Consider the following 13069-nt stretch of genomic DNA (forward strand, 5'->3'; position numbering starts at 1 on the left):
ACACGCAAAAAAAATAATAAAACTCTAAAGTATTGGAGTAACTTTCATTGGGACAAAAGATGTTAGGACGGGTTTTGATTATACTCGGCTCGATATGGTTGGGACAAAAATCAGTATCTAGTGCCCGACAATTTGTAAAGAAAAGAGCCATATGCTATGGAGAAACTACGGAGGAGGTGGTGAAGATAGGATCAGTGGATTGCCTGACGATTTGCTCGTGCGGATTTCGTTACTGGTTCCAACAAAGGATGCGGTGGCTACCATGATTTTGTCAAAACGATGGCAATCTATCTGGACGATGGTGCCACGACTCAAGTAGGTAGAGAGCAATAATGTTACTCACAAAAAAAGATTTCTTTGCCGTTTACTTGGTGAAAGTGAGCGACGACCACAGTCTATTTGGTGGTTTCTTAACGAGTCATTGAAACTACACAAAGCACGATTAGAAACTTTGGATATAGCACTCGGTCGACGGTCCATATTGTCCTACTGATGCTAATGTGGTAAACTGGTTAGAAAATGCGGTTAAACGTAGGGTTCGTGAACTATTTTTGCATCTTATGTGGTCCGCAGAGCCTATTAGCTTGCCTAAAAGCCTATATACATGTGATACGCTTGTGTATCTCCGTCTTTCCAACAAGGTTTTTGTAGATGTTCATTCTCCCGTATGCCTCCCATCCCTCAAAGATGAAGATTCTCTTGTTGGGCTCTTATCGAGTTGTCCTATTCTCAATTATTTGCATGTGGAGCGACATGACCCAGACAATGTGACAAAGTTTAGTGTTAAAGTGCCATCTTTAGTGACTTTAACGTATCTGAACCATTGTGTTCATTGCAGGTTCCGTGTTGTCACACGGTTAACTTCTCCCAACTTATAGCTAGAGTGTAAAATACCTCCTATATTAAATTGGTTTGAGCCATTAGTGTCTTTGCTTCAAAAGTCTCCAAAACTGAAGGTTCTTCTCATCGACCAGGTTTGTGCCTGCACCATGCATTAACAAAAAGGCAGCAAAACTTCAAAATTAGCAAACATGTTATTATGTTAATTACATTACTTGATGTTGTTTGCTTCACAGGGTTTTCTTAAAAGTGAAGATTTTCCACATTCGTTCAAGCAACCAGATGATGTACCTCTATGCTTGTCAACCAAACTCGAGATCTTTGAGTGGAAAGAATATGGAGGAACAAAGGAAGAGAAACAAATATTAAGATACATTCTTGCCAACTCCAAGTGTTTAACTCTGAAACCAACATGGAATTGGATTAAAAATAAGATAATGAAGGAGTTAAAATCCATGTATAGGGTTTCATCAACATCTCATCTTCTCTTCTCTACTCAATTGGAGTTTGTGGCCAACGTTGAGAAGAACTGACTAATTAATCTTATATATATATATATCAAAGATCATATATGCCATTAGTTAGTCAATCTATTATTTCTGGTTATTCAAGGTATCTGAACACTAAGATGATCATAAGTTCATTGTTTCTGGTTAGTCAATCTACTCCAATGTCTTTGTTATTTTTTGGGTAAATGTTTTAGTTCTTCATTTTTTTTTTACTACTTTGCTCTTTGGATAAGTTTATTATGGGATCCTTTTAATTCTAGTCATAAAATTTGAATTGGCTTTGGTATATGATACACATGCATGCATTGTTCTCCTAATAATTTGTGCTAGTTGCATTCTTGGACTGTTCCCTGAAGCTCTTGACACAGCTTCAACCAAAGACCTTTCTATATAATCAGTCATCTTTTCTTCTTCATGATCAGAATTCTCGATCCTATCAAAATTAGGAGGATGTATGCAAAATGACCTCTATTATATTAGTCATCTTCCTATACTTGCGCACTTACTCGGTTACTACCCCCCTTGTATACTTTTAGAGCCAGGTAACTATGAGTCCAGATAGGATATGAAAATTGTATATATATGGTATAAAAAATGTGTATTTGATAAAGAAGAATCCGCTACACTACACAAGGTACAACCAATCCTATATCCTCACATTTTGCAGAGATATTGATATATCATATTATTTATGTTTTTGAGTCTTAATAGGTTTTATAGGATTTTGGTACGGATGGAGCAGAATGAAGCAATTTGGATCGTTTTGGAGCATTTAACCGGATGAAATCAATTCGAAGTCAAATCAGAAGTAGTGGTGTCGATCGACACCACCTTTGGTGTCGGTCGACACCCCAGTACCCCGACACGAGAAGACTCAAGTTTTGGAAATTTTACAAATCTGCCCCAAGGTTTTCCATATTTGCATCATTAGTTCCTGGACGTGTTTTAGGACATATATATATAGTGTTTTTGGGTTTTAGTAATCTTGGAAGTTTTACTTTAGCAAGTTTTATTTTCTGCAACCCTGAGAGATATTGAGAGATATTGAGAGCTTCTGGGAGAGAGATCTGAACTCCTTTGAGAGAAGAATTCATGAACTCCTTTTACTTTTTAATATCTATTGGTTATTATTCAGAAAGATGATTTGTGTTTCATTGAATATGTCTGAGTAGTTTGCTTGTTAGGTTCAGGGTTTTTTACAGGGATTTTATGATTTAGATCTGTTTATTTAGGATTCATTATCTTTTTAGATCTTCATCATATGTTGTTCCTCATATTAATTCTTGATTGATCACCTAGAGTTAATACCTTAGGAAAATAAATTGATATGAGAATATAATTGATTTTCCTGATAAAACCTTTTGATGAGCAAAATTACTTCTTGCAAAGAGATTTGATTTAGTAATTTTGTAACAATCTAAACCTGTTTTTAAAGCTGATTTTTAACCTAGAATTTTACAAAGAGATTTGAATTTTCTGGTTTTAAATTTAGATAATATTTGCACTAAGAACTGATTTATTTTATAAAAGAGTTTAGAGTTCTAGATCTTATTTTTAATTGCTTGAATCCTAATTAATTTATTGATTTGATATTCCATAATTTCCTGAGAAATTCTCTAGACCTAGCTTTTTGATCCTTGAATTTTCACAGCTTTTATTTAATATTTTGCATTGCTTTTCTTTATTTAAATCAACTTGTTTAGCGTAATATGAAAACTCTATAATTTATTGAGTAGTCTAGAGTACTTGTGGAATTCGACCCCTAAGTACTGCAGTGATCTCTTAATTTGAAAGAGTACCTCTAAGGTTTAATTTGAGCATATCATATATTACTATTAACAAAATATTGTGTAAATGGAAAATTGGAACCAAGAATAATGGAAGCACAATAATCAAACATATTTTATTTATTAAGAAAGGTAAATACAATGAAACATAGAAATAGAGAATCATAAAAGGATCATACGAACCGTCTAATATGTATACATAAGAAAAGAGAAGAATAATAAAAAAAAAACACTCATGTGCATTGAGAAAAAGATGCTACGAAACTCAAAAAACAGTCCGGAACAATTTGTGAAGCAAAGAACCATAAGCTGTCCGAGAAATGGAGTTGAAGATAGGATCAGTGCATTGCCAGACGATTTGCTTGTGAGGATCTTGTCATTGGTTCCAACAAAGGATGCAGTGGCCACGATGATTTTATCGAAATGATGGCGAACTATATGGACGATGGTGCCACTAAAACAAAATCTCTTGGCGGTTTACTTGGCCGTTTATTTCGGAAAAGTAAGCGACCACGGTCTATCTGCTGGTTTCTTAACGAGTCATTACGACTCCACAAGGCACATCGATTAGAACGTTTAGATATAGAACTCGGTCCACATTGTCCTATTGATGCTAACGTGGGAAAGTGGATTGCAAGTGCGGTTGATCGCAGGGTTCGTAAATTAGGGTTCGATCTCATGTGGTCCGCCAAACCTACTAGCTTGCCTAAAAGCCTTTATACATGTGATACGCTTGTGGCTCTCCGTCTTTCCAACAAGGTTTATGTAGACGTTTCATCTCCGGTATGCCTCCCATCCCTCAAACGCTTTATCTTGTCTCTGTGGTATACAAAGATGAAGATTCTGTTGTTAGGCTCTTATCGAGTTGTCCTATTCTCATATATTTGTATGTGGTGCGACATAGCCAAGACAACGTGACAAAGTTTAGTGTAAAAGTGCCATCTTTAGTGACCTTTGATTATTATAATTCGGAACGAAAAGTACTTGGTGAAGAAGATGTAGTGAAGGATCTTTGGTCATAGATTCAACAATTTTAAAGGAATTCACCATCGCAGATATTTCGACAAACTCATGCTCGATTGAGAACAACCCTCGCCTTGATAAAACACGTATCTACTTTTGTAGTTATCCCGATGACAAATTTATGAAATCTCTTTCCTCGGTCAGATATCTCGATATATCTCTAAGCGTTGAGACGGTACTTTTCACCTCAGTTTTATTTAAATTATGATCACATTTCCACCAGCTTTTGACTTATGTATACATGTTGTGTGTGTTCATTGCAGGTTGCGTGTTGTCACGCAATTAACTTCTCACAGCTTATAGAGTGTAAAATATGTTCTTTTAATTTAGATTGGTTCGAGCCATTAGTGTCTTTGCTTCAAAATTCTCCTGAACTAAAAGTTCTCGTCATTGACCAGGTTTGTGACTGCACATGCATTAACAAAAAGGGCAGTACAAACGTACTTCAAAATTAGCAAACCATGTTAATTACATTACTTGATCATGTTGTTTGCTTCACAGGGATTTCTCAAGAGTGAATATTTTCAACTTTCGTACAAGCAACCGGATGATGTACCTCTATGCTTGTCAACAAAACTCGAGATCTTTGAGTGGAAAGAGTATGGAGGAACAAGGGAAGAGAAACAAATAATAAGATACATCCTTGCCAACTCCAAGTGTTTGAAGAGAGTTGGAATCTCCTTGAAATCAACATGGAAATGGAATAAAAAGATGATCATGAAGGAGTTAAAATTCATGTATAGGATTTCAACAACATCTCAGCTTCTCTTCTATACTCAATTGGACTTTAGAGTTTGAGGGCTCTTGATATTTAAAGTTGGAGATAATGAACCTCATTGTTTGAGGCGTCTGGGGTGTAAAATCTATATTAAGTTGTTGGGATTTTTATTTCTGTACTAATAATTCATGTTGCTTTCATTCTAAGTTTAATAGAGGATTATAGATTGGTAATCCCTTGTATATCTCCTGTATATTAATAAAGAAGCATTCTCACATAAAAAGCTGACGTGTCGCACGACTTTTTAATAATATAGTCTTATTTCTTATTATTATTTACATCAATATGCCAATGAAATATACGATAATATTTATTTCTATTAGTTTTTAAAAATGAAAGACTTAAAGACCAACTATTAAAATCCGAAAAATATTTAATTACTATTTTTATAACATATTTTCTTATTAAAAGTAAATAATATTTCAAAAACAATTAAAACTTAATTATTTATTTAAATTTTTTAAATGCAAAACTTATTCTCTTATTTTAAAAAATCTGATAACTATACATATATATTTAAAATTTTTAATAAAATTAATTATCACAATAATCATAGAAGTAAAAAAGATCTGATGACTATTCATATATATTTAAAAATTGTAAGAAAAAATAATTATCACAATAATCATAGAAGTAAAAAAACACAGAGAGCCAAATTTATGTTATTCTGATAGAAATGAACCATATATATGTTCGAGATGACATAAGAAATGAAAATACTAATTTATGCAAAAAAACTAGAGCCAACATAAATATGGGAAAAAAAATTAGAGCCAGAAAAGGTTATATTATTGAAAGTAATATTTCACAAATAATTCAAACTTATTTATTTATTTAACTTTTTGCTCAAAGTATGTTTATGGAAACATTTACCATTGAATGTCATTTAATACTTATATTCATATCCAAATAAGTTTATTTAATTCTCTCTAATTAATAATTGCCACCAGATTTTACTTTTTTTTTAATAAACCCTATCGGCCGACCCGATCAGCCCCAATAGAAACGCACCAAAGTGCTTCATAGTGGACTTCTCTCTGAAGGGGCACCCATTATCTGTCCCGAATTTGGAATACTTTCCGACTAATATCATAGGGTAGTCAAACCGCCTGCATTTCTGACTAATAGATAAATCAATTGGGCCAAGACCCAACTGACAGACGTAACATGGGTTAGTTCCTTCCAACATTTACCCAGTTCTCCCTTACCACTGGACCACAGCTGTGCAGACCAGATTTTACTTATGTATTGTGTTCATTGCAGGTTGCCTTGTGTCACACGATCAACTTCTCACAGTTGACATATCGTAAATATGCCCGTTCAGTTCAAATTGTGAAAAGACCCGTCCCGTTTTTTTTTTAAATAATAAATAATAATAATAATAATAATAATAATAATAATAATAATAATATTAATAATATTAATAATAATAATAATAATAATAAACTAAACTAGTTGACCCATACCCACTATCCACCTAACCAAAAACACACAACAGCGGATAACATAACCAATACCATTAAACCAATAAATCCAATAACCATTATTAATTCATTATAATTAAACCAATAATCCAAACAACATGAATCAAAGAACCAGCAACCTAAACCACATTCTAATGACTCATCTCTAGCAACCTAGCAAAGCCAGACAACAACCAATCGAGACATTAGAACATCCTCCTCTTCATCGCCTTGATTCCACGATCACACATTGCCTTTACCTGCACCGCAAACACAAATTGAGATGCATGAGTATTTGATAGACACTCAATGAGGCAATCCTCCCATCAATTGGGCTATACACACAAGCAATTGAGATACTCTAATCATCAAACAACAATCAACAAACAAACTAGGAACTGCATCGACCGACACCAACCATGCATTGACCGACACCAACAGGGGTTGCATCGACCGACACAAGCTTGCATCGACCGATGCAAGACTAGCCTGCATCGACTGACGCATGCTCGACATTGCACGAAATCCCTAATTGCATCGACTGACGCCTCCACATGGCATCGACTGATGCTCCTTGGTCAAAATGCGCTGTCCTCGCAATGCATCGACCGACACACAAAGTACATCAACCGATGCACGTGCCGAGCATCGTTTCTCCTCGAAGCTTCTCGCTGGATCACCGTTCCTACACCAACAACTCGATCCCAAGCCACAAGAAAGCTTCACAAAGCCCCAAATAACATTCTAACAAGCTAAACAACACATAAACAAGCAGATCAGAGAAATCTCCAGCTTAGATAAGCCATGGTCATGCACTCACCTTTGCCAAGAAGATTCTGAACCTCAAACAGGAAGATCTACGCTTCTAGGAAGCTCCTACCACGATCCCAACTACAGATCTCTACAGGAACAGCCTCAAATCTCCCAAAAAAACTCAAGAACACTCAAGAACTTTTTCCTCTCTTTATTTTTCTCCCAAAAACGGCCAAACTCGTCTAATGACGACAAAACTCGACTTAGAGTTTTCCCTAACCCAAAACGCAGCGTTTTACTTAAGCCGAACTGCAAAGAACCAACCTTGCATCGACCGATGCATCCCCTAAACCGGGATTCTGGTTCGCGGATGTTACAAATTGTCTTGAGACATTAATGTCTTTGCTACAAAGTTCTCATGAACTAAAAGTTCTTCTCATCGACCAGGTTTGTGCCTGCGCATGCATTAACTAATTAACAAAAGGGAATTTCAAAATTAATTAGGAAACATGCATGTTAATAACTACATTATATTCCTTGATGTTGTTTGCTTTGCTTCACAGAGACTTATCAAGAGAATGAAAGCCCTTATACTTTCATTTAATGAACCGGATGATGTACCTCTATGGAGGAACAAGCCAAGAGAAACAAGTATTAAGATACATATTTGCCAACTCCAAGTGTTTGAAGAGAGTTGGAATCTCCTTGAAATCAACATGAAACGGAATGAAAAGAAGAAGATAATGGAGGAGCTAAAATCCATGTATAGGAATTCAACTATGATGTGTCTGCATTTTATAGGATTTTAACCTTAGTTTTTACACTTGTTTTGAGTCTTATATTAGGTCCAAGTGTGCTTTAGAGTCTTTTTAGTCTTTTGTGAGTCTGTAAAGGTTCTAGGTCACTTGGGAAGGAAACTGAGCGTTTTGGGGATGAAAACAAGCATCTGGAAATAAAATGGTTGAAGAACGATCGGACTAGCAAGCAGATGGAGCAAACGCAGAAAAGCATCCGAGATCGGCTGAACCTCATTCGAGATCGACCAGTCCCGTACCCGAAGCAACTTTTCCTTTTATGTTTTAAATCGACTTTTAGGGTTTTATTTTACTATTTAAGCACGAGGTTCGACCTCTAGAAAGACAACTTTTATTCTACGCAGCTTTTGAGCACTTGTAAGCTTTGGGAGAAGATCTCTTATCCTTTCTAACCCTTTGGAGAAGAATTCTGAACCCTTTTATTTCTCTTTGCAATTCAATTATGTTTTCTTCATCTTTGATTTGCAGTTCTTTTACTTCAATGTCTGAGTAGTTTTACTATTGGGTTTCGGGTTTCAAAAAGGGGTTTATGATTCTCTAAACTTAGGTTGTTAGATTTGGGGTTGATCTTATTGTTCTTCATCTATTGTTGTTCTTAATGCTTAAGCTAGACTGATCACCTAGATTAAGATCTTAGGTTCAATTCATCGTGGCACCGAAAGTGTTGTTGAGTTACTTTAAAGAAACATAGGTGAGCAAGGTGGACCTTAGCCAACGGAAGTTGAAGTTGAGGCACCTTGTGAACAAATCAAACTTGAACTTAATGCTTGCTTGTTTAGCTGGATTCAAACGGAAGTTTAGGTTCTAGCTATTTCTTTGCATAGTTAGCTAACACTGCGGAAGTAGATTACCTTTATAATTGAGATTTGAGTTCAAGAACGGTATATAATGCTTTCCCAATCTATCATCCAAATTTGTGGTTGTATCTCCTAACTGATTCCCTACGCCCAATATCTTTTCTTGATTTCAAAACCCTTATTTATTTTCTGTTTTTAATCGGTTACTTAAAACACAAACTTTCTCTTTGCCTTAGCTATATTCGGTCTATATAATTTCATAGTGCATCGCCTGGTCTCTGAGGATTCGACCTTGAAGTGTTACGACGACACCACTGGATCGTGGTTGAGTGCACATTAGGTTCTAATTGACCTTTGATCAAACTACATCTCAACTTCTCTTATCCACTCAGTTTGGAGTTTAAGAGCCCTTTGACACTTTCATAGATTACATATTTACATGTATAGAGTCATGAATTAATTGTGCTACCAATTCATATTGCTTTCTAACTACTATATTAATTGGGAAGTACAAAAACTAACCTTAAAATGTGTAAAAATTACATTCAATTGCCATTAGAAAAACTTTATTAAGATTAATTAATTAAATAAATAAATATAATTAATTAAAAAACGAAAATTGGGGACACATAAAATAAAATAAATTGAAGAAAAGTAAAAAAAATCTATTAGAATCAAAACTAATTGGTACTTTAAAAAAAATAACAGCTAAGATTTTAAAAATCTAATCGAATAAAATCTAAAGTTCATTACATTCAAATGTTTTATTAACAGGTTTTCAATAAACATTTTTAAAATACAAAAATTTTATATAAGCAAACCAAATTTTTAATCACAAATCTTTATAAATAAAATAATAACAAAATAAATTATTAAAAAATTTATCAAACAAAAAGTTCAGCCCGTGGTTTTCCCCGGGTTAATACCTAATTCTACATTAATTTGGAGTAAAATCGTCACAAACTCTGAATTGGCCTTTTGGTACATCATCAAATTTACACTGATTGTTTTTTCTAAATATCTATTGTTTGTCTTTTCTCTATATATGTTTTAATGAAGCAAACAACATATTTGCTTTCTAATAATCCGTACGTATTCATACAAAAAATCTGAAAAAATAGATATAAAAAAAGGTGGAGAAAATGGCGGAAGCCTAAAACCACACGGACCTCTTCCTTCTCGAATATAATTTCTAGTAGTTGAAGCTTCCGTCGTTATCTCTACTATTAGAATTGCCAAACATCAACAGATTAGTGCACGTTTTTATATTATATAAATCAGAAGATTCGTTATGTTCCTATATATATTCGGTTACTCCCCCTTTTATCCTTTTATTTTTAGAGCTGATAACTAGAGAGTAGATAGGATATATGTAACATCTAGGGTTTTCGTGCTATGTCGAGCATGCGTTGGTCGATGTAATGGGAGTATCGGTCGATGCAAGTGAACCTTGCATCGGTCGATGCATATCATGTGTCGGTCGACGCAACCCCAACTGATGTCGATTGATGCATGCTTGGTGTCGGTCGACGCAGAGTCCTGGTTTGTTATTGTTGATTGTTGATTGTTGGTTGATGGTTAGAGATGTCTCTATTGCTTGTGTGTATAGCCCAGTATATGGGAGGATTGCCTTATTGAGTGTTTATAAAATACTCATGCATTGCAATTTGTGTTTGTGGTGCAGGTAAAGGCAAAGTGTGATCGTGGAATCAAGGCATTTAATAGGAGGATGTTCTAGGGACTCGATTGGTTGTTGTCTGGCATTGCTAGGTTGCTAGAGTTGGGTCATTAGAAACATTACTAGGTTTCTGGTTCTATGATTCATGTTGGTTGATTTTTTGCATATTGTTTATGTTATAATTATTAGATTATTATTGGATATTGGTATTGGTTATTTCTGTTGTTGAATATGTTTGTGGTTAGATGGCTACTGGGTATGGGACCACTAGTTGTAGTCTACTTATTATTACTATTACTATTATTTATTATTTATAAAAAAACGGGTCGGCTCGTTTCAATATGAAAATTGTATCTATTTAGTATACAAATGTGCGTATATGATAAAGAAGAATCCACTACTATGTAATGTACTACACAAGTTTCCAGCATCTCTTGTTCAGTCAATCCTATATTCTTACATTTTGCAGACTTCAATCAAACCATCCTCATGATCATAGACATATACAAACAGAGCCGGCCCACCCATAAAGCAGGAAAAATAGCTGCTTTAGGCCACAGATATAATAAATGTTGTAGGTACATATATACAAGAGATTAGGCAGGTTTGTGGGCTCTGTATCATGCAATTAAGTAGCAAGTCCTTGTAGAAGTCCTTGGAAAGAGCCTTCAACACAGCTGGCTTTTTCACAGTTTTTTTTTTAAATTTTATTTACAGGTTTTTGTTTTCCTCTTTTTTGGTTTTCCTTTTTTTTTGGTTGGAAAAGTCGTACATTTTTTAAATAAATTTATTACTTTAAATTAATACAAATGAAAATCTTATTATATAAAGTTGAGTTTTGAATGTTAGTCATTACCATGATTTTGACACGTGTCAAGTTATTAACCTGAGATTTTGACATTGTAAAAGTTAATATTTAATAGAGAATTTAAGATTACGACAAAAACAAAAAATTTTGTTTAAAATAATATTAATAATGTAAAATAATAATTATCAAAAAATTACAAAAACTAAGCAGTTTTTTAAATAATTATAAGGAGATTATATATATATATATAATTCATAAAATTTGAAATTATAACATTAGTTACTTATTTTAATTTTAAGTTATTAATTCTACAAAAAAAAATAGTAAAGGGATTAAGGAAAATATACAGTAAATTACTAATTCTAAAAAATGTAAATACACACTTCTATATAAACATAGATCGTCTCATATTTTTTCATCTAACAAAATAATTTATTCAAAAATATTGCTTTCAACTTTGTTCTATTGGTGGAACTTTTTTAATTGGAAGACAAATTTTCCTTTTTTTTAAAAAACCAAAATATACTTCTACTTTCTCTTTTTTCAGTTTGGAATAGGTAATATTTGCATCTTCTTTTTCTAATACTGTATTTTAAAATTTATTGTAGTAGTTTTAAATTGTTTTCTTTAATTTTTATTTTTATCTTTGAATTATTTGAGATTCATATATTACAGTGCTTATAATTTTTTATTATTTCTTTAATTATGTCAAATTAATTTTCTTCTAATTTCTCAACTTTGATTGGTTGGTCATAGAACTTTTTTTGTACAAACATAATTGTTACCATCCATTCAATCCCAAAAAGAGATAAAGAGGAGAAAGTCATTAACCTAATGGCTGAATAAAATAGGCTAATCAATCACAAGCTTACAACAAACATAGATAGATTAAAAAAAATCGTTGTTGATAGATCCATAGGAGCTCGGAGACAAAGGCTACATCATGGTATGTCAAAGAAACTTTCAAGGATACATTGGAAAATTTAACATTAGTTACTATCATTTTGAGGTAGCTAAAAGACGTGAACATGTTCTTTCCACACAAAAGGAGAGCAGAGCCGAGGTTCTCTTTATGGTGGAGGAGGGTGGACACAAGGTTATCTCTCCAAGGAAGGAAGGTGGGGGAGGTTGGACGCAAGGTTAGTTCTCTACATAAGGGAGGAGGCAAAACTGAGGTTCTCTCCATGGTTAGTCATACACTATTTTGATGTAATTTATTTTTTATTTGAATTACTTTTTGAGCTAACAACTTTAATGATTAATAAAACTATGCAAAATGGTGTGGTTCCAATCGGGTGGCTGAACTATTGGAGCTGATATCAGAGCCTGCTTGATTGTGAGGAAAGCCTCCAAGCAAACATCAGTAAACTCAAAAAGGATGTCCTTGCATAACAGTTGGGTGAGTGGTCTAGCTATTTTAGAGAAATCCTTTATGAATCGTCGATAAAATCCAGCATGACCAAGGAAGCTGCGTATATCTTTCACTATTTTAGGCGGTTGTAGATTGGTGTAGAAGTCTCATTTGCGAGGCAAGACTATGAGATTAAGCATAGTCTAATCAATTTGGTTCAGAATTGTGTGTTTCACGGGTTGCCATCGGAGAGTCCTCTAGATCACATCGAGGCTTTTGAAAGACTGACTAGTACGACGAGGTCTAATGGTGTCCCCTACGACTACCTCATGCTGACTTTGTTCCAGTTCTCTTTGGCGGATAAGGCGCTGAGATGGCTGAATCTTCTGGATCCTGGATCGCTCACCACTTGGGCACAATGTAGAGCAGCTTTCCTAAATCACTTCTACACCAAATCGCGCTCAGCT

The 13069-nt window shown here is 34.2% G+C and overlaps 2 pseudogenes; both read left to right on the forward strand.

Annotated features, from left to right (window-relative positions):
• The first annotated feature begins 151 nt into the window (after positions 1 to 151).
• On the forward strand, positions 152 to 1373 carry LOC147934620 (putative FBD-associated F-box protein At1g05080 pseudogene; annotated as a pseudogene).
• Positions 1374 to 3389: 2016 nt separating this feature from the next.
• LOC109127363 (putative F-box/FBD/LRR-repeat protein At1g22000 pseudogene) lies at positions 3390 to 4957 on the forward strand (annotated as a pseudogene).
• The last annotated feature ends 8112 nt before the right edge of the window (positions 4958 to 13069 follow it).

This window comes from Camelina sativa, chromosome 11, assembly GCF_030686135.1.
Source record: "Camelina sativa cultivar CO46 ecotype springtype chromosome 11, ASM3068613v1".
NCBI lineage: Eukaryota > Viridiplantae > Streptophyta > Magnoliopsida > Brassicales > Brassicaceae > Camelina > Camelina sativa.